This window comes from Numida meleagris, chromosome 3, assembly GCF_002078875.1.
Source record: "Numida meleagris isolate 19003 breed g44 Domestic line chromosome 3, NumMel1.0, whole genome shotgun sequence".
Classification (NCBI taxonomy): domain Eukaryota; kingdom Metazoa; phylum Chordata; class Aves; order Galliformes; family Numididae; genus Numida; species Numida meleagris.
Window position 1 is genome coordinate 56,355,992 of NC_034411.1, and position 25,834 is coordinate 56,381,825.

General features: G+C 40.0%; 1 long non-coding RNA gene across 3 annotated transcripts; it reads right to left on the reverse strand.

The window, feature by feature from the left end:
• LOC110396735 lies at positions 3,393–18,204 on the reverse strand. 3 transcript variants are annotated; one of them, XR_002437216.1, is made up of 3 exons: positions 13,102–18,204; positions 12,361–12,458; positions 3,393–4,527 (listed from the first exon to the last, which is right to left on the reverse strand). It is a non-coding gene; the product is annotated as an uncharacterized LOC110396735 (long non-coding RNA). The 3 variants fall into 3 exon arrangements; XR_002437215.1 differs by lacking the exon at positions 3,393–4,527 and adding an exon at positions 5,873–8,569; XR_002437214.1 differs by lacking the exon at positions 3,393–4,527 and adding an exon at positions 8,578–9,331.

Genomic DNA, 25,834 nt, shown 5'->3' on the forward strand with positions numbered 1-25,834 from the left:
CTTAGCTTTGGGAGCTGTGAATAAAGGAACTTAATTCTGAAACAAACCCAGAGTTTACATCATCTTACCTATAAACTGTAAATTAGGTGCAATGGAAGTTACATTAGATCTTTATATGCCACTTAGAGGTAAGACTTTCAAAGATGTCTAAGGAATTTAAATATCCAATTCCCATTAATTTTAATAGAAAGCTATACTCAGTTCCCTTAGGTAGTTTCAAAAACTTAATCTTAACAGGCTATGTTATAAACCCTGAACCTATTAGATCCTTGGAGAGATTCCTACTGAGTTTAGGAGATTTGGATGTGGCTCTTGTCGCCTTTCCAGGCCAGGGATCTCCTCCTCAGGCAACGGGAACCACAGTGTCATGGCCGTGCCCCAAACGCCTCCCTGACTGTAAACCCCCTAACCTGCTGTCACATTTTTTTTCCCTAGATACAGAGTGAAAAAAGGCCAGAGTACTGCACAAACAGAAAAACCTCACACGACTGCTTCACACACACAGAGTGAGTAAAGTTCAAATTCCTTTTTTTCTAGACAAGATTTTCTTGGTTCAAGGAGCTGCTGTGGCCTCTCAGCATGCCCAAGGAGAGTAAACCAGGAGATTATGTTAGATATCTTCAGTGTCACAAGGGAGATTAGAAGGAGGGTATTACATTATTTTGTACCAAGTTTGGCAAGATCCTCAGACTACTTATGTCAATGGCAAAGCTCCTATTGCTTGCAATGGCGCCGGATTTCCCCTGGCCCAGAACTCCTGCATGCTCCAAAGGATTTCAAATCTCCAGCACTGTGGGCACCCTCCTGCCTCCAGCCCACCTCTGCCCCTTCCTAAGATAAGTTCTGAACAGCACAGGGAGGGCACATTCTCATGTCCAAGCAGTACTAGCACATTGTCAGTGTGTCACTTCAGGACCCTCACCTCAGGACCAGGTTCTGCCTGCCCAGCATGCCCCTTGCTCACTTGGGGGAAGTAGTTAACTCTGTCTTTGCAGGACAGAGCTCTCTTTTCACAGGACTCCTTCAAAATTCAAGTGAAACTGATGTTTCTTTCATACAAGGGATTTAAGTTTGCTTTTTCATCATAGAAACAATGCTGTTTGAGAGTCCAGATTACATAATGCTGTATATTGCAAAAATGAAAAAATAACCACAGGTAATTTTAAACCAAACACAAAATTATATTAGTTGCACTTGAATTTAAGGCCAAATTTTGGATTAGGGCTCCATTTATTGGCAATTCTGGGAAAAGGTTTCAGTATAATCCCCAGTTAATGAAACCTTTGCTAGTGAATTTCCTTTGTCAACACTGCATTTAATGTGAGAAGTGCTTATACCTGCTAGATCATCAAAATGTGCAAAGCTAATAGACTCCATTGGAATGTAAAAAACAGGGAGGATTTTCATAAAACTTTAATAAAAGCTTTTGGCCCACAATGGTGTAGGGTGATTCCTTTAAAAACAACTCTACTATTACTATTCTCCAGTTTCCAAATACTTCTTTTTTTGCCATGAAAATTGACAGACAGCTATGCTAAAACATATATATGTATGGTAAAGTATTTCTTGGAAATGTTGCACAAACAAAAGAAAAATTCAATTGTAAAACCCCTAGAAACCTAGCCAAGCCAAGACTGAGCTTTAGATCCTTTCAGTCCCGTGCAGGGGTTATGGTCGGACAGATGCCAAGACCCAAATAAACTGACTGGAAAGCTCATCTTGACCACTACTAGCAAACAGCAAGAAGAAATGCCGGTTTAGTTCAACTAAATGCTGCAATGCTAGGTTTCCCTCATGTCTATATGCACAGTGACTGACAGGAGCAAGACAGAGAGATCTAATCTGACCTATGGGGAGCAAACCCATCCTATCCTGTCAGAGAAGTGAATGTAGGTGCAGTCTGTGTTTATCAAGGTTTAGATATCTGCATCACAGGCATTTTAGAAAAGCCACCTTTAATGAAAGCTTTAGGGTGGCATTTTCCTGTAGATTTTTTTGTGAGAGTTCTGTACCAAAGGCGAAGCTGCTGACTGTTTGAATGTCAGCCAATTATTTAAAAAAAAATCCAACATGCTCAAGGGCTATCTCTTGCTGATAGTATTACTTATGGTATAGGAAAAGTATTTCCTCTTTGAGGAATCCAAAGTAAAAATGCTTTTGAATACTAGTTTAGCCCCAACACTATTTTATTTCTCTTTGTTAAATTCAAAGCCTCTTACACTATAGAGTCATTCCTACAACTGATTATCAACCTGAAAGCTCCTCCTGCTCCTATACAAAACCATTTGCCACAAGGATTTCGGATGAACACCAAGAGACACTTTCAAAGAATCCTTCCTACTGCACGGAGCAAGTGCCGAGATAGGACTTTGGAAATTCAATTAATGCTTCCATGAACACAAGTAATGTGTGAACGTGCCTGTGGCTGAGTACTTCCCTATGAAACCTTAGAACTAGGATTAAAGTGACTTTCAGGTCAAGCAAGATGATTGCACTAAAAAAGAAATGCTTTATTTTTCCTTTAAAATTTAAAACTCTTCATTTCAACTGTGTTGACTTTGTGTTCACAAAAACAAGAATGCTCATGGAAACAGTATTCAAAATATTTTTAAATACTTGGGAAAAGCAAATTTTGAGGTCCCACAAAAAATATTTGCAGTGGAAATCTCATTCCCCTCATCCAGTCAGGAAATAGAAATACACCATATACACTGTACAGCAGTTACAGCTGTTAGAAGTGTGCCAAAAGCTACTCATAAATTAACTACAGACATTGAATTTTGTAAATAATCTTGATTAATAACTAATCAAAATCTTCTCAATGGCAATCCAAGTTTAAAAATATGGAAACATTTGTTGGAAAATATGGCATTACATATGGCATCTCTAGCTTGACTTCCCAGTTATCTGAACTGCTGCATTACATTCTGCCAAACGTGTCCTGGTTGAGTGGTAAGAAAAACTTTTGCTTTATTTTTCCTCCTTTTTGCTAACTGAGTTTTTCATGATGGTGCTGTCAGAATGGAATCTATGGGACTGTGTAGGAACATAGTGAAACTACACTTCCCCAGAGACACATCCCCAGGTACAGCCTTATACCAGCATACAGTCCTCATCCTGATTTCTTACAACGTCCCCTTCTCACAGTTATGTTTAAACTCTCCATTTTGAAAAACACCTATGCTTTTACCTAATTTTCTCTCTATCTGAAATGTGCCTTCCTTGGCATGGTGCAGACCTGTGACTGACGTTAAGCTGTAAGCTCACTCTTCCATAGAAATGCTTTCCTGAAATTTTGTTTAAGCAAAAAGTTACTGTACAAACATGTTCATAAACTTTTTTGTTTCTAACATATAACAGTCATAATTAACATAGTGCTGTGTTTCCTAATACTCTATGACTAATCATATCCTGAAAAAAAATAATATAATTATGTTGATATCAAACATCAGGTGAGTAAAAGCCAAGGACAGGATAACTGCATTTGGGATGCCAACTGAGCATAACATCATGCTTGCTTTCATGTTTCTAGTCATGGGTAAAAGAAATTCAAGAAGAAAAACAGATGTCAAGGACAGATTTATGATGTGCAAGCCAAACTACAGACGTACCCTTTGAAATATCATCCAAATATCACCGAGACCAGTTTGATGTCAATGAACACTGCATTAGCAGTTGAGTTCCTCTTCAGAAGCATCACTCTCTTCGTTCATAAGGAGAAATTAGCATTACACCTGCCAGCAGCTAATGCTATCTAAGTAGGCAAGCTTAAAGGAAAATTACTGTCTTCCTGAATTGTTCTGAAATCCCCAAAATTTCAAAGTGAAAAAGTTTTCTTCCTTCCTTATCCAAGGAAAAATTTCAGTGATAGTGCAGGTTTATTTTAAAGATTTTCTACAGGCTGAAACTTCAGCATTGGAGTTAGCCTCCATTTTGAGTTGCATTCTTGTGAAAAAAGTTAAGTTGGTGGGCTAAAAATGACTTGTCCCAGAAACAAATTATGTTTGACAAACAGTGGCAAAGAGGCAGGAAAAGAAAATAGAAATAGAGTAATAAATAACAAGTCCAAGAAAAAGATATAGCAAGGAATACACACTACAAAGTGTGGAAAATTGATAGAGAAAGACAAACAGGTTCACCTGAGCAGGCTGGCAGTAACAATCAACATAACAAAAGCAAAAGCAAGCAAAATGTAGAATGAGATAGAAGGGGTCAGAGTATGTATTAAAAGTGCTGAAATAAATCATTCCCTTCTGTATTTTAAAGATTCAGAAGAGTCTAATACTTTCCAGTGCATTTGTAACTCAGAACATCTATTGAGGAACACTCCCCCTAAATGGACTGCATTCCTCCTGTAAAAGGAGACATTTCAAATGGGCACGTGCAAATACGTACATTTAGGAGCAAAAGTACGGGTTGCAGACAACAAGGTGGGAGTAGCATGTTCTTGTGTCATCCTGGAAGGAACCGATGCTCACAGGAACTATGGGGTTGATAGGGCCACACAGCTCAGCACAAGACCTCAACCTGATATTATAGAAAGAAAAAGAAAAAAAAGGATGAATGTAGGTGTGCAATATAGCACGGTAGATAAAAAAAGTGCAAGGAGATTGTGAAGCCACCAACGCAGGATGTGCAAAGGGGATGGGGAGTAGAAGGAGGGGGTGCCAAGCTCCCTCCAAAGGCATCCATGCCCCTCCAGGATGGTCAGCTGAGGTGAGGCTCCCATCTCCTGCTTTGTAATGGGAGCACACTGGGATGGAGGACATTGGGACTGGGGAATCCCCTGCTAGGCACTGCACCAGTTTGTAGCAGAGACAGGTTGCCTCTCCTGTAAAGTTTAAAATCCAAGTGTTGTCCTATCATTTTGTTGCACTTCTAGAGCTCACAAATCAGCCTGTAGTTCAAGTGGGATCCTATGTACCCAAACCCTGCTCTCCACTCACAGGATTCCTCCAGTCCCCTGAAGGAGACTCCTCTGATCTTTGCCTTTTTGGACTCCTCTGATACAGTGCCTTTCTGGCTGAGGGGACATGCCACTTTGATTACATTTGGACACTGGAATTTATTGTGATTTGCAGTGATTCAGCTCTCAGCACTTGAAATGTTTATGACATTTTAAAATATTAAGAAATATAATAGTCACGAGTATAACATAAATAAATTTAAATATAATAAACTCCTCTTGCTTCCAGCCAACACAAACTGTGAAATGAGAAACTCAGGGATTGTCTGCCTGAGGAAAAAGAGACTAAATACTCTTACACATATAGAAGCCAAAAGATTTCTCTGTCTTGGGAAATGTCTCAAGGCTTAACCCTACATGCCAAGAAAAGTTCTTTGTTGTTGGTTTCTTTCAATCTTCCTTAAGACCACTATTCAGATGTCCTGCACAAACGATCTGAGGGAAGGAACAAACCCCCAGACACATCAGCAATCAGTGTTACACTTGACCAAAGAGTGGCCTTTCCTAAGCACTGTTCCTAGGCACTGATGGCTGATCAGCATTTCTGTTCTCATGTTTCCCACACTGGTTTATGCTGGGACAGCACTAAGCACCGTGGCATCCAGACCTGTGATCACACTTCCCAGACATTAACAAAAGACTGGAAAGTTTTATCTGCAGATGTAGCAGTCCTAGCACCACATGCAGCCAAGAGTGCTATAAAGATGGTGAAGGACCTAGAGGCAAGGGGTATGAGGAGTGGCTGAAGTCCCTTGGTTTGCTCATCCCAGAGCAGAGGAGGCTAAGGGGAGGCCTCATGGCAGGCTACAGCTCCTCACGAGGGGAGTGGAGGAGCAGCGCTGAGCTCTGCTCTCTGGTGACTGCAACCGGACCAGAGGGAACAGCATGGAGCTGCATCAGGGGAGGGTCAGGTGGGGGTTAGGAAAAGGTTCTTCACCAGAGGGCAGTGGGCATGGAACAGGCTGCCCAGGGTCACAGTCCCAAGCTGCCAGAGTTCAAGAAGCATTTGGACAACACTCTCACACATAAGGTTTAAATTCTGAGTGGTCCTGTGTGGAGCCAGGAGTTGAACTCAATGATCCTTTTAAGTCTATTCCAATTCAGGATATCCTATGATTCTGTGTTTCTATGAAATCTACAGAGCAGTATGAGTATAACTTGGCTACTGGCTATTTCAAAGGTAAAAGTAACTTACAAGTATTTTGAAGATCTGAAATGTCTCTTAAAGGGATAAATTAGACATAAAAATACATACCACTATAAGATAAGAAACACTATAGGATAGGCAAGAGGAACCATACAGTTAACAGTAAGGCAAAGAAGTACTCCTCAGAGGCTGAGATGTTGGTGTACAAAAGAACTCTTTAGGAGAGTAATGCAGCCTTCAACTTTTGAGCTGTTAGTACTGCACTGGACAGAAACCTTTATAGCTAACAGTAAAAACAACCTTGCACTGTCAAAAGCAGAATGGATGATACAGAATTTTTCTCCTCCAGAACTGATAAATGTAATTAGTAATTGACATTTTCCTTTTAAGTATAATATGATATGAACTCAATGCTCCTCTGAATTCTGTAATTCTACAGAAATATTATCCAAATAGTTCAGCAGTATTTTCAGCATAGAAGTTGCCTGTTAATGGATCACATTGAATAACCTATGTTCAAAAATAACAAGAAATTTCTTTGGCTCTCCTTCTATTTGAGGAAAACATTTTACACTGAGAAAAATAACAAATAAGAAATAATTATTCTTGCTTAGTTGAACGTTACACCAGATTTTTCACCGTTATATCCACAAAACTTGCAAGAATAACTCACATACATACTTAAGGCACAGTTTGGCTCAAGGAAAGAAGCAAAACAATCCTCTTTTCATGTGACATCATTCAAACTTACACTTACTTTAAACTGTCTTCTTATTTTCTGTAATCATGGTTGTTTCCACATCTTAGCAACTGCAGTCACATCAGCAGGACATGGGAAAACAGTACATAACCATGTATTTTATTTGCACACTGACATTTGATTTCTTCTGGATTAAGTTTGCATAGTACACTCCTGATTACAGTCAAATCATTATTAAAGTCTTTTCAAAAGGGTCAGTTTCAATGACTGATGTGAATTATTTCACAGTTAGACTAGACAGGGATATGTTCATCCTTGAGAACAAGGCTAGTACAGAGGCTAAAAGTTCTGATGTAAACACCTATGCTTCCACAATGCAGACCACATTACTAGGTTTGTCACAGAATTACTCTGTATTTGAGCAATTTTATATTTACTGGCTTTAAAAAAAGGCAAAAAAAGAGAACAACCCTATATTATTTTGAAAAACTGAAGCTCTTTTTAGTAAAATATCTTATTGCATTGCTCAAGTCCTTGAGTTCAACAACCTGAACTAATGCTCAAAGCTAAGAATGTGCTCACAAACGCCCTATGAAGTGGTTGGTGTGACTGCTTGAAAAGAACCTATTTAATTAGAGTGAAACCTCGGCCAAATTTGTTTTCTTTTCCAGTGTGAAGAAAAAAAAATAATTCCTGCATCTCTCAGTGCATAAAATTATGTAAGTAAGTCCTCATCACTTTAATTTGTGGAATTAAATGATTCTTCATCAGTAAGTTTCCCAATTATATTCAGAATTGTGTAGCATTCCCATTCTGTTTCATGCAGCTGTTGGAATACTGAGTCGAGTCCGCTACTTACAATGTCAGAAAGAGTAGGAAGTATTGCTCAGTTCTAAATTAGGCTACTTAGCAGAAGTGGCTTAAAATAGAACAGAAATACAAACAAACTCTGGAAAATACATTTGTGAAACCTGAAAGATTTCAAGGAGAGTTCAGAGTAAAATTATTTTCTTTTTCCTATTACACAGTTCTTTAAAACAAAAAAGGGAGAGATTCTAACCCTGAAGCATATTCTCAGCAAAGATGACATCACACTACAACAATAAATATATTAAAGTACTGATGACAAAAATGACAGAATACATTTGTTAGATAAAATTTCATCTTTTTGAAGAGGGAATCCTCAGAAGAAAACAAATGTCATGCAACATATTTTTAACTAAAATGTAAGGTAAAAACAAAGGCACGTTGTGTTACAGCTGCTACAATTATTAAGGCCATTCTTGCTGCCACTTTGGTCCCATCAGGTAGTATCCAAATTCCTTGAGTAATCCCACTGAAACCAGTGGGAAAGCTCACAGAGTAAGGAACAACTATTGTGATTAACAGTGGCAGAATCTGACCTTAAGGTCATTTTAATAAGCATTCTGGTGACTTGCTATTTCCTAAGGACCTCTTTTCATAATACATTCCATAAAAATAATCTCTAGAAAGATATAGTTTCTTCTGCTCCAATATCCCAAACATTTGGAAATCCTGATGAGAACAAAATGCTGCCTGCTTGTCAGAGTGACAGAAATACCCAGCAGAACATCTGTACCCCGAGGACCATGTAAACAGCAGTGTTAAACCTTTCTCTGTGGGTCTATCCTTGAGCTGTTCTGGCTTTTCACCACAGAAAAACCAAGACCACAGGTCTGTCATTGTCTTCTTGGTCCACAGGCCACAAAATTCTCTCCCACTAGCAGGGAGAAATCTAAGAGAAAAAGGAAAGGTACAAGGTAAAGGTGAGGAGGATTTATTAGATCATTTTGATCATCATCATCCTAGTGCAAGATTATTCCCAACTGGATGTTCTTCAGTTCTTGGTCTAGTTCGGAGCAAAGCCTCTACAGCAGAAAGAATACAGGCCAAGATTGAGCAAGCTTGGCAAAAACACTTGGAGAAACTTATATTACTCTAGTTGCAAGCCAAAGAGTATTAGTCCATCACTTTTAAGAGCACAAAATCTACTGACATTTTAAGTACTAGATTCACTTCAGCTAACATCAGTCCTCAGCCTGACTGTAGCAGTGCCAGGTCCACAAATGCCACACATATCTTTAAGAGCAGAGCTGTACTGGGGAGCAGACACGCCGACAGCAGAGTGGGATTTGCTCTTGTGTGTACTGACACAAATGATTTATGTAAAGCCTTTAGAAAAGCACAAGAGAGATGTTTAATCTTCAATTTCAGGAAGTAAAGATGTTCAAATAGGAACTTAGCTGCAGAACAAACTTCGTGACTGCATTACCATGGTATTAGCTGGGCTGGCAGCCAGAGAAGCGATGCAGCTGTAGCTGCTAGGAAGCTCCTCTAAAGCAAGTAAATACTCGCAGCACAGAAACTTATTTCCAGCTCATCATTGGAGGAAAGGATATGGTTGATGATTTTTGATGTTGACTTTGTACTGTTCAATCTCACAGGACCTTCTGTCGTTGCACTTCCCACTGTGCTTCCTGTAGCCAGTAGGCCCTGTCTGTAGGGAATAAATACAAATCCCAAACATTACCATTCTCCTTCAGTATCTCTGCTGATGCGTACAATCAGCCCAAACGCTGTTTTTTTAACTTCTGGCTATCAAGCTACATTTTGCCCAATTGCAGAGTAAGTTTAGACTCAATGAATCACAGAACAGCCCAAGTTGGAAGGGACTTTTTAAGGTCATCAGGTCTAACTATTCATGAGAAAAGGGAGCCTAGATGAGGTTATCAAGCACCCTGTAAAGTTTATACTCATAAGATAAAGATAACACACAAAAATGTCAAACTATTCATTAAATATCAACTTAAAGTTTCGAAATACCAACAGAAAGCATCTTCCAAAGTGTAGAAATAGTCTATATACACAAAACTTGTTGATAGTATTTTAACAATAGAAAATACAAATACAGTCTGTTTTCTTTCTACATTATCTTCTAGCTTCTGTCCCCATGCAGTAAAAAATACCATCTGGTTTATGGACTGACCCATACGGGAGAGAAGAAATGGAAAAGGCACAAACCAACTGGTGCTGTCACTGAAAAAATGCTTCAGGTCTGAAGTGCAAACTGTAATATCCTATAGAGATTAATATAAGCACTCCAGGTTTATGGTTATTCATTATTAAGCTTCTGGGAAAATAGAACAATATATCCTGATAGTTTTAAATACATATTAGATCCTCTGAGTCACTGCTGATTATTCAGCCCATATTTCTGTCACCAAATTTCAAAGTTACCTGAGAGAAAGCATTTAGAATTTGTAAAGTTACAAGAAAAATAGCAAAAAAAAAAAATAGCAAAAAAAAAACCCACTTACTTAGACCCTTAAAAAGATACTTAAATGCTGACTGTAATGGAGTTACAGTCTCTATTAAGAGAGCAGACAGAAAATGGAAGGAGAGTGAGGTAGCTGGCAAAAACCTAGAGCTGATCCTCCAAGTTCAGCTACTCAACAACATCCTCAAGCTTGTGCAGACTGTATTTCCTGAAACACAACATAAAAGTCCATTGTGTTCTTCGCAAGTGAACAATTTGCTCTGGTCACAGCACTGAGAACTAAATATCTCTAGCAAGCATGGATTCTTACAAAGTTCTGTTTTAAAGTTTGATCTTACAATATTGGTCTGGAGGGGGGGGGGAATAAATCAGCCTGCCGCATTTAAAGCACAAGTGAGTCTTTTAAAGTGTAAGGCAAATTCTGCAAGAAGAAAACGAGGCTCGAGTAGAGCACTGCAGGCTAGTAACAGCAGCAGTGAAAAGGTAAACACTTAAGAATCTGCTGCCTTTGTTTAAACTCCCTGGGGCCTCACCTCTCCTAGCCAGTCTTCCCTGCTGCTGGAAGATGAGCTGGCCAATTATTTCATACATCAAGTGCAGCAGCTCCCTTTGGGAGAATGTAGCCCCCCACATATCAAATAAATAACCACACTTTGGAGTCAGTGGGGCACATCCATTTTTATATTGCTGTATCTAAGATTACAGTTTCATTTCTGCACTACTTTGAGCTTAAACACAACCTCAAGGTTGGACCTGCCAGTAACAATGGGCCAGGAGGAGCAGACCTGGCTGGGTGGGAGCCTCCCTGCAGCCTGTCCTGCATCCTCACCAGGTCCTACAGAAAGCTGTCTGCATGAGCACACCTCCATCAGCAAACATCTGAGTCCTCTGAGTGGGAACTCTTGACCAACTGTTGATGTGCTAGTGCCTCAAGAGAAAAAATGAATAAAAATAATCTCAAAAAAAAAAAAAATTAAAAGCAACAGGGTTTAGTTTCTCACAATTTCAGCCTGGAAACTGCAGTAAGGAGTGAGCACCAGCCCCCCTCCACCCTCGGCCAGATCTGCGTACAGCATTCCAGTCTATGTTTACAGCTGGGGAGAAATTGAATTACCTACATAGTATTATTTTAGTATAAACGAACAGGAAGTCTTCACCAAAATTGATGACCCAGCGGGTGTTGCCCCTCCCTGACTGTACTGTATACGCAGAGCTTTCTAGACTCCAATTTATTGGTTTGTCAGAAACTTCAGTTATTTTCATCAAGTTGAGTTTTACATTAAACATTCCTCCCCTTAATTGGAACCATGCGGATACATTTGGGCAGCATCCATATTCCTGCTCAAAATAAAAGGGGTACTTTGTTACAAATTCAGCATACTTTGCTGTTAAATTATATTTTGCTAGCAATTACAATTAAATATGAAGTTCACACTTAATAGCAAGCCTTGTAATCATGCGGGAGTAGTTCTCCTTCCGTGAACACCAAGCGTGGGTGGGAGAAGGGAGAGACCCGCAGCCTCATTTTAATAATGAAATAAACAGTTCTGCTGGTGAGTAATTCAGGGATTTTAACACAGGGCAGTGGCAGGATGGAAATTGTTTAAGAAGCTTATTTAACCCTCTCACCTGCTACTTCTAGCTCTCTCAAGAGTTACACACCACACTGCTGGCAGACAGGAGCAGAACTGAGCAGCTCTGGAAGGGAGCAGGACAGGGGGCTGTGTCATGTCTGATTTTATTCTTACTTTTAGTCCCCTCACGAAAATGACCAAGTTTAACAAAGTCATGCTTGCAGAAAGCTTTTAAAATTTTAAAGTTTTGGTTTTTTTTTTCCCTTGAATTCCGAATTATTGTTCTCTAAGATGCTCTGTCTCTCTGGCATTTGTCTTGGAAAACAGGTAACACTCTGCAAATTCAGATTTTATTTTAAATTTCATTTGTGGTTTTATGTTTTTGTGCTTGGTCCCATTAGCCATAAGTGTGCCTGTTATGGAAAAGTATTAAGAGGTTTCATTAGAATAGGAAGAGGAGACATTTTGCTATGGGAAAGAGGAGTTGATACTTCAGTCAGTACAAAGCAGGACATTGGATTTTAAAAGTGGAATGTAAGATATTGCAATTGTTACATGTTATGGTGCTGTTTGTGCTTGCCTGAAATGTGTTTCTACTGATATATCATGGAATTACAGAATTCAAACACAAACACAAAATATACACACTCTCATTCACATTCTAATTTTTCTTACCTGAAACAAAGCTTTCAATTTGGGCATTTACATGAGGAAAACTTGTGAAGGACAAGATCTCGGGAGTCACTGGGATGAAATCTGCAAAATCTGCATTACTAAAACAAAGAAAACCCAAGATTCACCACATGACAATATTTCCATCCAGCTGAAGCCAATTTCCTAGCTTTTGCCCATAAAATCTCTTGCTGTCTTGCAAACAAACCTTGTTTCCCTGCTGTCCACCTGGCAGCAGCTGAAATCTGTCCTCCACTTTGAGCTGAAACTGCCCAGCTGCCATCACCTATCACTCAGAGGAATTATTCGCCCAGGCACTGAAGAGCCCATCTCACAGCATCCCTAAAGCAAATTATGGGACCCTCATGGCCACTCTCAAAGCTGACATCTCTCCTACAGTCCTGGTGCATGGCTGACCCCTACCAGGGGTTCAGCAGCTTCTGCTGCTGCTGCCAGCCCTCCTCCTTGCTTGGGAAGCCACCAAGCACGGAAATATCAGAAATATTGGCAAGTCTATCTACGTGAGTTATAGATGAATGAACCCTCTGGTGTTAGAAGAACTGAAAATACCTTGAAATAGTTTGGGGGTTCCTGAGCTCAGAAGAAAAAACTTTACTCTCAACAGCTAAACTCCATACTTCTCTCATCACTCCACTCTCCAGTTGTAATTTCAAGTCAGGAACTTCACACCGGGACTCTTATAAAAAGATAAATAGAACATTTGAAATTTTACAAAATAATGACCTTTAATACATCCTACAAGTGTTGCCACACTGTTAGGAAGTCCTGACAGATCCCGAAGGACTTCTCTGGCTGGTGATTCTCATGGTTTATTTCACAGAGAATCCCAGTGCTGTGCTCCAGCTCATACTTTCTTCAGAGGCAGCCAGATTTCCCTGAGGCAGATAACAAAAGAAAATTTCAGCTGAGGCATCATAACCAGAAACACGCTACTGAGCCTGAAGCACTATATTTCTTTCAGAGTTTGAATCAATCTCCATCATCCTGTAAATATGCCTGAAAAGGTACTGTGCAGCAGGCCACATCCTGCACTGAAAATGATCCTGCTTTGCACCAGTGGATTATTTCTGCTGTTTAAACAAGCCCCACTTCAACAACACATATTCTCATCTGAGTATTTTTAATAGAAGCATAATTTTTGTCATATGTTATAATGAATAGCATACAACTGAACAGTGTGCATAAGACTGTAATTCCATCTGGGAGTTTGCTGACATTGATAAACCACTCAGGTTTTGCTTTTGTGGTTCATGCCATTACAGCAGCTCAACAGGATTACAGTCCTGTTAGGTACAGTTGGTTGCAGACATTATACCACACGAAAATGACTGTATGTTTTGTTAAAGAAAAGGTTTGAATTTAAATACACAACTGAAAATTCTCATCAATGGTCTGATAATATGGCGCTAAAAATGATCTTTACGTTATTAGCTGAGTGGCTTGTTTATTTTATTTAAGATTCCTCAGCTCAGGCTATGAAAATAGTTTAGTTGGATTTAATTATATCTATACTGAGGGACCAAAGCATTTCCTTTGTAATTTTGTGGCATCACTACTTTTATAGTATATGAAAACCAGAACATTGCACTGCCCATAAAGGAAAGTGAACCAGACAAGTCTAGTAAATTCATACTCTAAGCCGAGTTAAACACATACACACAAAAGCAGATAAAGAGTGAAAACTGTGGCTTCACTTCTTTTTTCAGTTCTAAACATTAACTGTGATAGCAGTGGCCCTGCCAGGGATTGTTTAAAATATATAATAACATTTTCCTTTAATTTGATTATAATTAATAGATTAATCCTTGTGTGCATTCCCCTCAAATTAAGCTCATGTTAAGACATATTTCCCTCGTAAAGCCACAAAAGCTCCATGAATGGGAGCTTTCATTCTTCTGCACCTTATTCCCACTTCATTTGGATCACTAGCATTTTTAAAAACGTAGGTCGTGCATTCTTGTTTCTAGTGTGGCCTGACTCCACTTATTGCCATCTAGTTCAAGTATAATAACAGCAATAATGAAAAAGTCCAGACTGTTCCAGGCCAGAGAGAAGCTAATTATTTCTGATGACAATTTTATGTTTGTACAAACCACTGATGATGCTCATTGCTGCCTGACTGAAGAGTGGGGACATGAAGCCTGATGTCACATTCTCTGGCTCTGCTGTGTGCTCTGTGGAAAGACTACTACCTATAACCCACCGTGCATTTGATCTCCAGATTCCAAGTTTTGCATCAAACAAACATATAGCAGCACCAGTAGGAAGGTCATCAGGACGGATTATGGTGGACCACACAAACAGGACAAAGCTGACCAGAGCAGAACCACATTTTGTCCCCATCCCCACAGTGATCTTACAGAGCCACCGTGCGCCCCACAGCAGCACACCAGCCTCAGGTGCTCAGCTGAACCCAAGCTTTTAGCATCACAGTACCTTCACCCTCTGAATAGGGCCTTCTCTGTAGGACGAAGTATTCACAGATGTAGCTTGCGCTATAAACTGCCCTAGTGGAGATGTGGTGTCTACTGGCAGGAAATTTTTTGCTAGCAATGTTTATACCAGCTATCCAAGTGACTTAAGTTGTATCTCTCAATATAGCTTTTCCTGGTATAGAAACATTTACCAGAACCACTGGTTTAATTAGTGGTATGTTTTTTCTCTTCCTGCGCGCTTAGCTGCATATGCAAAGCTGGATATGCAAAATCTTTGAATGCAGACAGACCTACTACTTCTGGGGAAGCCGCAAAATGGACAGTAAATGATCTCTGGACTGATGGAGACGAGGAGAGCACTGATAGAGCAGTGATGAGCGATGAAGCACATTCTGATGGATCCTGGCCAATGTCCAACAGTAACACAAAAAAAAATCTGGGATGGGTTTTATGGTTTCAGGTTACTCTTACAGAAGTTCTCCAGAGTCAAAGTTGAAGAAAACAGAGGACAATCACCAATGAAGCGAGCTTTTTAGTAATTTAAGATGCTAAACTCTCATTAGCCTTAAGATATCACAACGATTAGAAAAACTTCATTATGGCACCTTCCAGCTAAACACAGTCTTTGTCACCCAGATATATCTTCTCACTTTGACAAACCAACACAGATTTTCCCTCTGTTAACATCCTACAGTTACGACAAGTCCTGAAATGAGAGCAAGGCACCAAGGCCTGACTCTCTTCTCTCATGCGCATCATTAATAACATTGTCAGCTAAGTAATTAAATCATCTTCATCATTAGTGCAACACAGAAAGAACACAACTTGATCCCAGGTGGAATCCACAACACTGACAATTTTAAAATATGTTGTTTAAAGTAGGCAAATTTGAGCTGGAGTCATTGAAAGAATAAATTTGGAAGACCACCAGGTCATTTTTACAGAATCTTTTCCACAAATGTAATGGCACTTTAATGGAGGTTATGCTACATAGACATATAAACAAGAGAAAATTAGTGTACATCAGTTATGATAATGTTTTCTGCTGAGCACTGAAAAATTACTGGAAAACCACTTAATAACTATCAAATGTTTTATAGTAGTGTCAGCTGAGTGATTTCCTGGTCTAAGAAAAGGCACAGCCTCACAGTGAATTTCACTGAATGTCTCTGCCACAGCTAAATCAGTAATGCTCCAAGCTTTACAAAAAGCATTACTGCTATAATACACCTCCTAATAATTTGTTTACCTCAAGACTGACAAATGAGATACTCCAGAAGATATTAATCAGGAAACAACACATTAAGACTGTGTAACTCAGACATGAGGGCAGAGCTGTTCCATGGGCACTTCCGGAATTTCTGGGAGATTTGTGACTGGCATTGACAAGCACAGCTAGAAGTGGCTGTCAGCGGAAAGAGATGCAGCCTTGCAGCAATCCCCCTTTAGCTCTGTTCTCCCTCCTTCCCTTCACTGGGCTCACCATTTGGATCAGGGCATTCCGCATACAGCACAGGTCACAGCACCAATCTGCAGCAATTCACTTGCTCAATGATTTTGACACCCAACATCCAGATGAACCATCCCTGTAAAGTTTCCATTCTTTTCTCATTGTTCTGTATTTTGGCTCCCTGTCTCTCCTCTATCACAATCAAGAGAACCGAACCAGTGCAAAACTCAACCAGCCTTGTTCAACTTTTAAGGAACTGTAAAGCTTGAAAACATGGACTGAGCTTTGTTTTGAACATCTTACACACTTTCAAGGTAGACAATAAAGAGTGCCACAAAGATGTTGTCCCACATCTGCAGTCAGAAAGCAAAAAAAAAAAGTATTATAAGAGTTAAGACCTGACCTATTCTTCATTTTGTTTCTTATTCCTATTCAGAGAAAGCAAAATTGTGCTTTTCTATGGGTATATGTTTTTTTGTTTTGTGTTTTTTTTTGCACACATTATATATTGCTAGGACTCAATATAACTACAAGTCCTAGCAGCTGTTTTGTACAAAAGGTGGACACACAGTTCCAGTTCCCTGTAACAAAGAGAGGTGAAGTGGCATGCACTCTGAGTCTTTGTAAGATTTCAGAGTGGTCAATACACCCTATCCATTGCTTTTCAAAACATACCATCCTGAATAAAGGTGCTGAGGAAGAGGTGGCAAGGATCTTCTTTCGCATCAGGACAATTCATTCCTAAGAATTTTATTTCAAGGACTTCAGTCTTCAATCCAGATTTTAGAGTCTGCATGTGGATGAAGGGCCCAACCATCTACTCCTACTTCCTACTACTTCTTGCTTTAAGAGTAGGGGCAGTTGAGTGTGCTTACATTTGGTGGGATTAATTTAACTGACTTTCAGCATGCCCTACTGTCCATGTGGGTTTGCAGTCTCCTGGGCTGCAATTTGAGCTTTGGGGTGTATCCAGCTTGCATGCTGAGAGTAAAACTGCAACTCTGAACAGTTTTTAGGTGGTTGTGGTCAGGGTAAAGTGGTCATTCGGAGCTGTGTGCACACTGTTTTTAAGCAGTGACCCTGCCTTTGATCTCCTTCCAGCGCCTTCCCCCACATACAGTTCACTAACAGAGCACAGTGTGCTTCTTTCTCTGCGGGAATTTCTGGGGTTTTGTTTGTTTGCGTGGTTGGTTTAGTTTAGGTTTTTGTTTGTTTGTTTTTAGGAGAGAGATTCTCTCCATTCTTAACAAATCTGAGGAACATTTTAATAGTAGTGGCTACTACTCAGACACTAGATGGAAACACATGAAGAAAGAAAACTGAAGGCCATCTAATTGTGGCTTTTTCTGTAACAAACTAAAGCAGGGATATATAAATGGCAGACCCAGATCTGGCCTGAGCTACTTTTATTCACAGAATTGCAAGAGACCAGGGGTGCATGGAAGGGGTACATGGCAGATGTTTGAGCTGGTCATTGCAGGCTCACTTTACTGTTCCCGAGAAGCAGGCACCTCATTTCACTGACCATTTTAAATATCTACCGTAAGATGAAACTAAGCGTTCCCATTTTTTTTTTTTTATATCAACACAAATGATAACTGGACATTGTAGATAGGTTTCTAAATCAGTCATGAAGCCATAAACAAAGACACTAGGGGAGAGAGATCAGATCACTTAGCAGAAAAAGCAAATACCAGTTCTGGCATTTTGTCCCATGGATTGCTTCCGCATTTTACATTAGAGTCACTGAAGAAAAAAAGAAACCCAAACTCCCAAGAAATTACTTGAGCATCAAGGAGCAAACTTCCCTCTCCCCGTTTCCAGTTCTAGTTTGCATCTGCTGAACTACAGATCAGGATCTGTTTGTCTCCTCTCCATCTGGCCCTGAGATGTCACTATTCCTGGCTGCACAGGCCTTGCAGCGGAGCAGGGGTTGGTACAGTCCCCACATAGAAAAAAAAAAAAAAAAAAAAAAAAAAAAAAACTGAAAGGGCTGGATTACTTCAGAAGAGAAACCAGTAAAAATCAGTATTACAGAAACTTCCTAACACAGGAAACAGCTAGTAACATGGATACTTGTTTGCTAAAATAAAAATATACTCCTTAAATATTACACATTTAGAAATTAAGTACTTCAGATTTTTAAGAAAAAATGTGTGTGGAACTCTAACATCATTATTAAAGTCAAGAAATAAATGAGTAGAGATAACATGAATACCATGCAAGCGCATTACCTCTTCTCCCTGTTCAGGGGAAATGTGCCTCCCCTTGGAGTGTGTGTGAGTTCATTCATGTATATACTTGTATGTGTGTGAACATATGCAGTGGTGGTAGGAAAGGAAACAATTATATTTTCCTAGTGTCTCCAGGAAAAAAAAAGAATCAGATTATGGTGTATTTTCCCTTAAATATACGAACTACAAGTTGCAAAATAACAATGTGGAAATTTCTCCTTTGTATCAGCACAAATTTCTGAAGTATTAGACTATAATGTATTTTATCATACAATGCATTTGTAAATGCTTTCAAGAGTAAAACAGATAACAATATCCTAACCTAATGGAATCTTTTTCTTTGTTTTTTAAAATTAGAGCTATGATTAAGAGAAAACATTAACTGCATGATGCATATGGTAATTGATGTCTTAATTTTATGCGTACAACAAATTAGCTCAAGTTTAAAGCTGTAAGGATTTGTTTGAGCTTCTCATTGTCTGTTTGCCTTACTGTTATCCTACCATGCTGCCTTCTAAGTATGGGAAGTTTACTTGGAAACGTTGTTTTTTTTTTTTTTTTTTTCAGTTGACCACAATTCCTTGAGATGATTGTTTTAACACTGCCTTTATGGCTGGGCTGTTTCAAATTGATGTAGCATTACCTTGCAAGAACCTGCTGAATTTTTGTCAGTTTTCTCCCAAGACTCAGATCTTTAAAAAAGCTGTTCTTTTCCACTGAGGTCATCTGAGCGAATGGGCTTCTAAACTCAATACCTAAGGCAGCTTCAAGGAGTTTCCCTCCACCTCCGTTTTTTATTAATTTTCTGATGGCTACTCAAGTAATTTGCACCAAAGTTCAGCACAGAATTTCAGTAATGACTGCTCAACAACAAGCAGTTAGTGGACTCCAGGTTTTCCAGGCCACTCAGATGGTGCAAGTGTCTTAAGACCAGGGCAGTCAGAAACAAGATGGGAAGGACCACTGAGAATTCCTACAGGAACCAAGGAGACTTTGCATGGATGAGATTGGGTAGGTCTGAATAAAAGTTATTCATGATCCAATTAGAAATCAGCTCACCACCTACATAAACCTGCTTAAGGGAAATAAATGTAATACACAATGACACTCTCCCAAGCCCAAACATTACAGCAGCCATGTAACAAAAACATTAGTTCGCATATCACATAACCATCAAAATACAGAATGCTGGGAAGTCATTTCTATTTTGAGGAACTCTTCACTAATTATTCCACAGATTAAACTTCTGTTCTAGTATTGCTGGTAGACTGTGATTCTGTGTAAAGGTCTAGCCAGGAGTAGGATCTATGACACAAATACTTATCACAACACAGTCTATGTCCTGAAGATCTTCCAGGCTAAGCAGATGAAACATATGGCAGAAAAAAAAGCCATGTTACCCTCACACTGAGGTTGGTCAGCTGAGGGGCAGACATGATCCAACTTTCATGGTAATCACTGGCAGAGCTGGGAAACAATTCAAAGCCAGCATCCTAACCTTAAAACCATGCTTGTTCTCCTGGCATAGAGAGAAACAGAAACGTGCCAGAGATGGAAAGCAAACACCAAGTAGTAGAATGGGCCCCTAAGGTATTTTGTTCCTGGAGGAGAGATTAAAGTCTTGCAGTACATATAAACACCTGCCTAATGATGACAGAATTGAATTTATTGCTTCATGCAACAAAAATGCCTCAGAAATAAGATACTAGACTTACCATTGAGATCATCCAAAACATACCACGTGTTGTAGTTATCATAAACTTCAGGTGATCAGCCTAAAACATCTGCAGCACATGTACTATCTGGTGAACACCAAGGCACAGCTCATAGAAACTCTGCCCGGGACCCTCCAGAGACTGTAAAGTAGCTGAGACATGATAGACTCGAAAGAACACCTCACTTCATGAACCTCTACCACTACCCCAGCACAGCAACTCCAGTGGAAGCACCGCCAAATGCCTAACTTGCACACCCTCTCCTTCAGCTTATCATGCTCTTTGGTTAGTGGAAACACATTTCTGAGGCTGGAATGATAAGTCTGAACAGAGACCTTAACACATAACTGCTGCACTTTTTCCTTTGGGAATCAACCATCTTCTATAAGCGCTCGCACTGTAAAGTATTTCAATAAAAGAACACTGGGCCTCAAAAATGTTAACCAAATGCAACTTTGAAAAAAATATCCTTCTAATTCACCTTGTTACATCCACATGGTCAAAAAACAAAGCAGCTACATCATAAAGAGCATCTGTTGGAACAAGTAGAATCAGCTCCGTGGCTGCCCATACAAAACAGTTTACCAGCTCTACTGTGTTTACAGTTTGTATGAATAAGGGCAACCTCCATTAAACTGTCTATACTCAGTTTGACAGTGATGTTAAAGGTGAAGTACCATAATTTATATATTGGCTGTAATATGGTTAACAACACAGTACAAATGGCAAAATGATCTACAGTGCAGTCATCTGATATTGTTGGATTTCTTTTCTCTTATGAAAGAAAGTTTTCATGGCTTTTTATTGTTAGAAGATGTAATCAAGATGGTCACTCTTGATTGAAGAGGGTTAATTATGTATGTTGAGGAGGAACCATATTTGCAGATCATAAATTAGGTGAAAAGGATCCTTATTTATTTATTTTCATTTCTTCTCCTCTGGGCAAAAATCCCTACTTTATTATCTGGAGCAACTGGCAATTTCAAAATACAGTCCTTACAAATTACGAATTTAGCTTTGCTCCTCAGATCTCAAGCCAATAACAGCTAAGAGAAAGAAAAAAAAAACAAATAAATCCTTGCCCCCACTCACCCTTTCACCACCTTCACAATTCTGTTCCTCAGAAAAACTTGAGAGAACTGGTAAGCTTTGCAGTGTGCCAGAGAAGTCAATGTGCATGGGCTACTTTAGATCAAAGGGAGAAATGCCTACTGAAGTGCCAAGAGCTTCTTCACTACTACACCAAAAAAGTGCCAGCTCACCTTTTCTGCTGGATAAAATATTGCGGAGAGAGATGAGATGCTCTCTAACATGGGCAGGTCTGGGTCGTTAGACATATTATGGAGCAAAAGAATAAATGACTTCCAGCTCCTTTTGGAAACAGCCCATTCTGGTGCACAAAGGCAACATGCTTGCAGAGCAATAGACAGCACGTGTCAAATTTAGCCCTTCAGACTTCGGTTTCTGAGCTGCCTTGACAGGTGGTTCCAAAAGAAGTACATCACAGTAATGTAATTCTCATGATGACCAAGGCTTACTGTTTCTTTCACTTCAATACCCCAGTATACTGGGCCTACTACAGCTCCCATTAACCTTCATTCTTGAGCCAGATGTTAATCAAGCAGATTCCTAAAAAAAAAGTCTAGAAAAAACATTCTAGTCACCCAAGCTTCTTGACCATCCAAGGGCCAAAGCAGCCATCTCCTCTTCACTTGCCCTCTCTGCAAGTGCTATTGATTATTTTTGTACCTCTTTATGGCTGTGATGATAAAAGAAGGCTTTAGGTAGACATCTGGGTTCTTCTAGCATTCCTGGGAGCACATCCAGCATATCCTTTCCAATCAGGAATGCCCACAGGATGAGATCAGTGATCCACTTGCCCAGTTTTATCTCACAAAGTGGCTACTGCAAAAGTTGCTCAAGGACAGTACATGGAATTAGATGCTGAGTTCCAATCTTCATACTCATCCTGCATCATGCTTTTAGATTATGGATGTCATCAGGAACATCCTTACCTATTGCCAAAAGTATCTGCACCTTTTATCCATTAATTTGTCTAACTCACTTTGAACTTCTTGATATGTGCTGACTTCACACTTTCTTGCAACAGTAAGTTGCAGAGGTTTATCACATGCTGAGGACAAACAGTTTTTAAAATCCATTTTAAATTATCTCCTATCAGTTTCAATCCACATCCCCGATCTGGTATTACAGGATCCAGTAAATAAGTTTAGCACTACCTTTTGCATTGCTCTCAATATAGTAAATCAAGCCCATCTCTATTCAGCCCTCTCTCCAAACTGAAGTGAGCCTGCTGTTACACCCCTTCAATAACTTTTGGTGTCCTTACTCCTAGCTTGTTGTTTCAATATTTTTTTTCTTCTTCAAACTACGCTTTTCATGAGATGTGGAGACCATCAAGAATACATGCAGTAATCAAGATGTGGGGGCATAAAAGACTTTCTACAGTGAGAAAATTGTTTTCAGTACCCTTCCCAATAGAGGCAGTTTTGGCTGCAGCTGAACATTGAGCCAACGATGACAAAGAAATGCTACCTCAGCATGGCCAGGATTATCCTAAATCACCACAAAGTTCTTTTGGAGATGCCTGAATTAAGTCCAGACAAGTGACTAGACTAATACAACATGGGATAATGCCATGCAGAGATAGATACTTGCTTAAGCCCTGGAATATAACTCCCTTAATGTAGTGCACAGATTCCTAGATTCTCTCAGCTAGGGAGATTCCTAGATTCTGTCAGCTAGGGTGCTACAATTACAGTGCACTGGATAAAACGGACAGTCCAACAGTCTCTCCCATGCATATGGAACCTTTTCACATCAATACCTCATAGAATCGTTAAGGCTGGAAAAGATCCCCTAGTCCAACCACCAACCCACCCCCACCATGCCTCCTAACCATGTCCCTCAGTGCCTTACCCACACGTTTCCTGAACACCTCCAGGGACAGTGACTCCACCAGCTCCTTGTGGAGCCTTTTCCAGTGCCTCATCACTCCTTCTGAGAAGTTTTTCCTAATAGTCAACCTGAACCTCCCTGGTGTTACTTAATGCCATCACCCTCTCCTCTACATCCAAGATATCCAGAGCACTGCATATGCGGGAACATCTGAATTATCAGTAAAAATCAGTCAGTAACAAATTCTTCCTGATTTAAAACTTGTTTTCAATCACTGAGAAAATTTACCAGTGCTCCATCTGAAGGCCAACGCAGAGCTGTTATTTGACAGAATTACGAACAGCTTCCTTTTCCCCCAGTGCCGCATGTCTTCTCCCTCCCCATGTACGCCACTGATGCGCCTCAAAAAATATTTATGAGTTCTCATTCAAGTACTTCAGCTGATAAATTTAATATCACAATCCCTAGGGTAAGCAAAAAATAAAATATTGCATTGGCCTTCACACATGTGGAGATTATATTACTTCACAATGAAACCCAGCAAGCTGCACGTTACAGCTTTTACCACAGTCTCCTCGGTAGGAATGTTTCAAATACATTGCATATGTGTGAATACAATATAAGCATACTGCATGCTTTGAACACTGTAATACATCAGACACTTCAGGAAGAAGAAAAAAATGCTTTCACCTATCCTGGCTCTGATCTGAAGCCTGCATGGTCCCTATGCGCTCCATTTGACACAGGTGTGTTCTAGCCTCACACAGCGCTACCCACTGAACCAACCTGCAGAGCTATTTTCCAAACTCTTTAAACGTATCCCCAAAACCTCGGCAACTCTGTATCTTATTCATCAATTAAGGTATCTCTTAGAAAGAAAGAAAGCAGACAACGCTGCTCGCTCTGTGCATTACAGCTCTGAGAAAAACAGATTAAAGCAGCCACAGCTGTACAACAAAGCCCTTTGCTTTATGCACGCACATTTCTAAACGCTGTAAAAGCCTAAACATCTGACTCATTTGGATTTTACAAGGGTATCATGCTGGAAAACATGCATAAAAATCGACAGCATTCAAAGGCACTGAGGAGTGCCACGCCACGTTTGTCCCCTCCGCAGCCCGCTCACGGGATCACCACAACACCTGCTGCCGTAACTCTGCGGGAGCCGGGCCCGGACTGCGCCGCCCGCGTCGGCAGCTGCCGCGTAGCCGCAGCAACAGCGCCCCCTCGTGTCCCGCCGGCCGGTACAGCGGGCGGCCTCATGGTGCCCGCCTAGGGGTGAACGCGGCCCGGCGGGGCCTGCCCGGGTGCACCCGCACAGCACTGCGGCTGTAGCCCCCCAGCGGCACCCGGGCTTATGAGCATTTCTTGTGTGACTCGCCTACCTCTGAATAGAAGCCCAACAGCAGAGGTGGAATCCGCATCACCGTTTTTAGAACAAAAACACAGGTGGTTTTCTCTTTTTTTCCCCCTCTTTTCACAGCATAGATGTGGATCACTTTTAGTGTCTATTTTCTCTTTGAATTAAGAGAACTGTAGAAACAACAGTAGGTGACTGTTGTCGCAAGTAATGTGCAGGTCCCAGAAGAGTCGATTTTTTGTTTGCTTTGAGCTTTGTAATCTACCTATGACAATTTTTATTCCTCCACTGACTCTTATGTTCCTTGATAAATTACCTCACTAATGGCTAGAGGACAGTGAGAAGCATTTTGCTGTTCATTTCTTGGATGATTACTGTCTGGAAAGTGATGGTGAAACAGCGGCCTCTTCAGGTTCAACTGCAGATGTTGGGTAGAGAAAATCTAAATGCTTGTACTCACGAGTCTCACTGCCTCAGCCTCTTGCTATTCCCGCTCAGCACTCACCTGTTAATTATGTCCACCAGCCTTCGTAACTACCCATCACTTCGTCTTTCCCACAAATCCAACCCTCACCCTTCAAGCATCTTCTGAAACTGCTCCTTCTCTCCCCCCACTTTTCAATTACATATCAAGTCCACGAATGGAAATGCTTAAAAAAAATCTTTTCACTGGGAAGTTAACAGAGTTGAAAAAAATAATCAGCCCACCATCCCTTTATTCCCAACAAGTCTCAGAAACATCCTTGCTACTTTGAGTTTAAAAGAATGAAAATATCAGTTAAAAGATAAAAATATCTGAATAATTTCAGGCCATGGGAAATAAACTTAGCAAAGCTCACATGTATAAATGGAATCTTACAATTAACAGCTTTTATATTCACAACACTATTAGCTCAGCCAATTACCATGTTATAGATTTTATCATAAGATGACGGACAGCCATACAAAAGGCTCAGTTCCATCGTTATTTCTTGGATATAGGACAGTCTGGCTAAAATCTTTCTTCTCTTCTGAATACGTGAAGACACTCTTCACTCAGCTCCAAAAAGCATTTTTAGGGGCATTTACACATGGTTGCAAGCAGAAGAGACACATTTTAACTAACTTCCAAATTAAAGCTTTTAATATATGTTAAAATCTAATGGAATTTGCTAACCTTAAGGTATATAATTTACTGGGACAAAGCATGGGTGTATTCCACTTCAGACAAGATAATCTGAAGTAGCCTATAAAACTTGTGTACAGAAAATTGCATACATAATTTAGTCACAACTATTAAGGTTTTGACTGATGCTTATTAGTTTTTAGTAAGGTCACAAGAAAAAAAGAAATGCTAGTCTAAA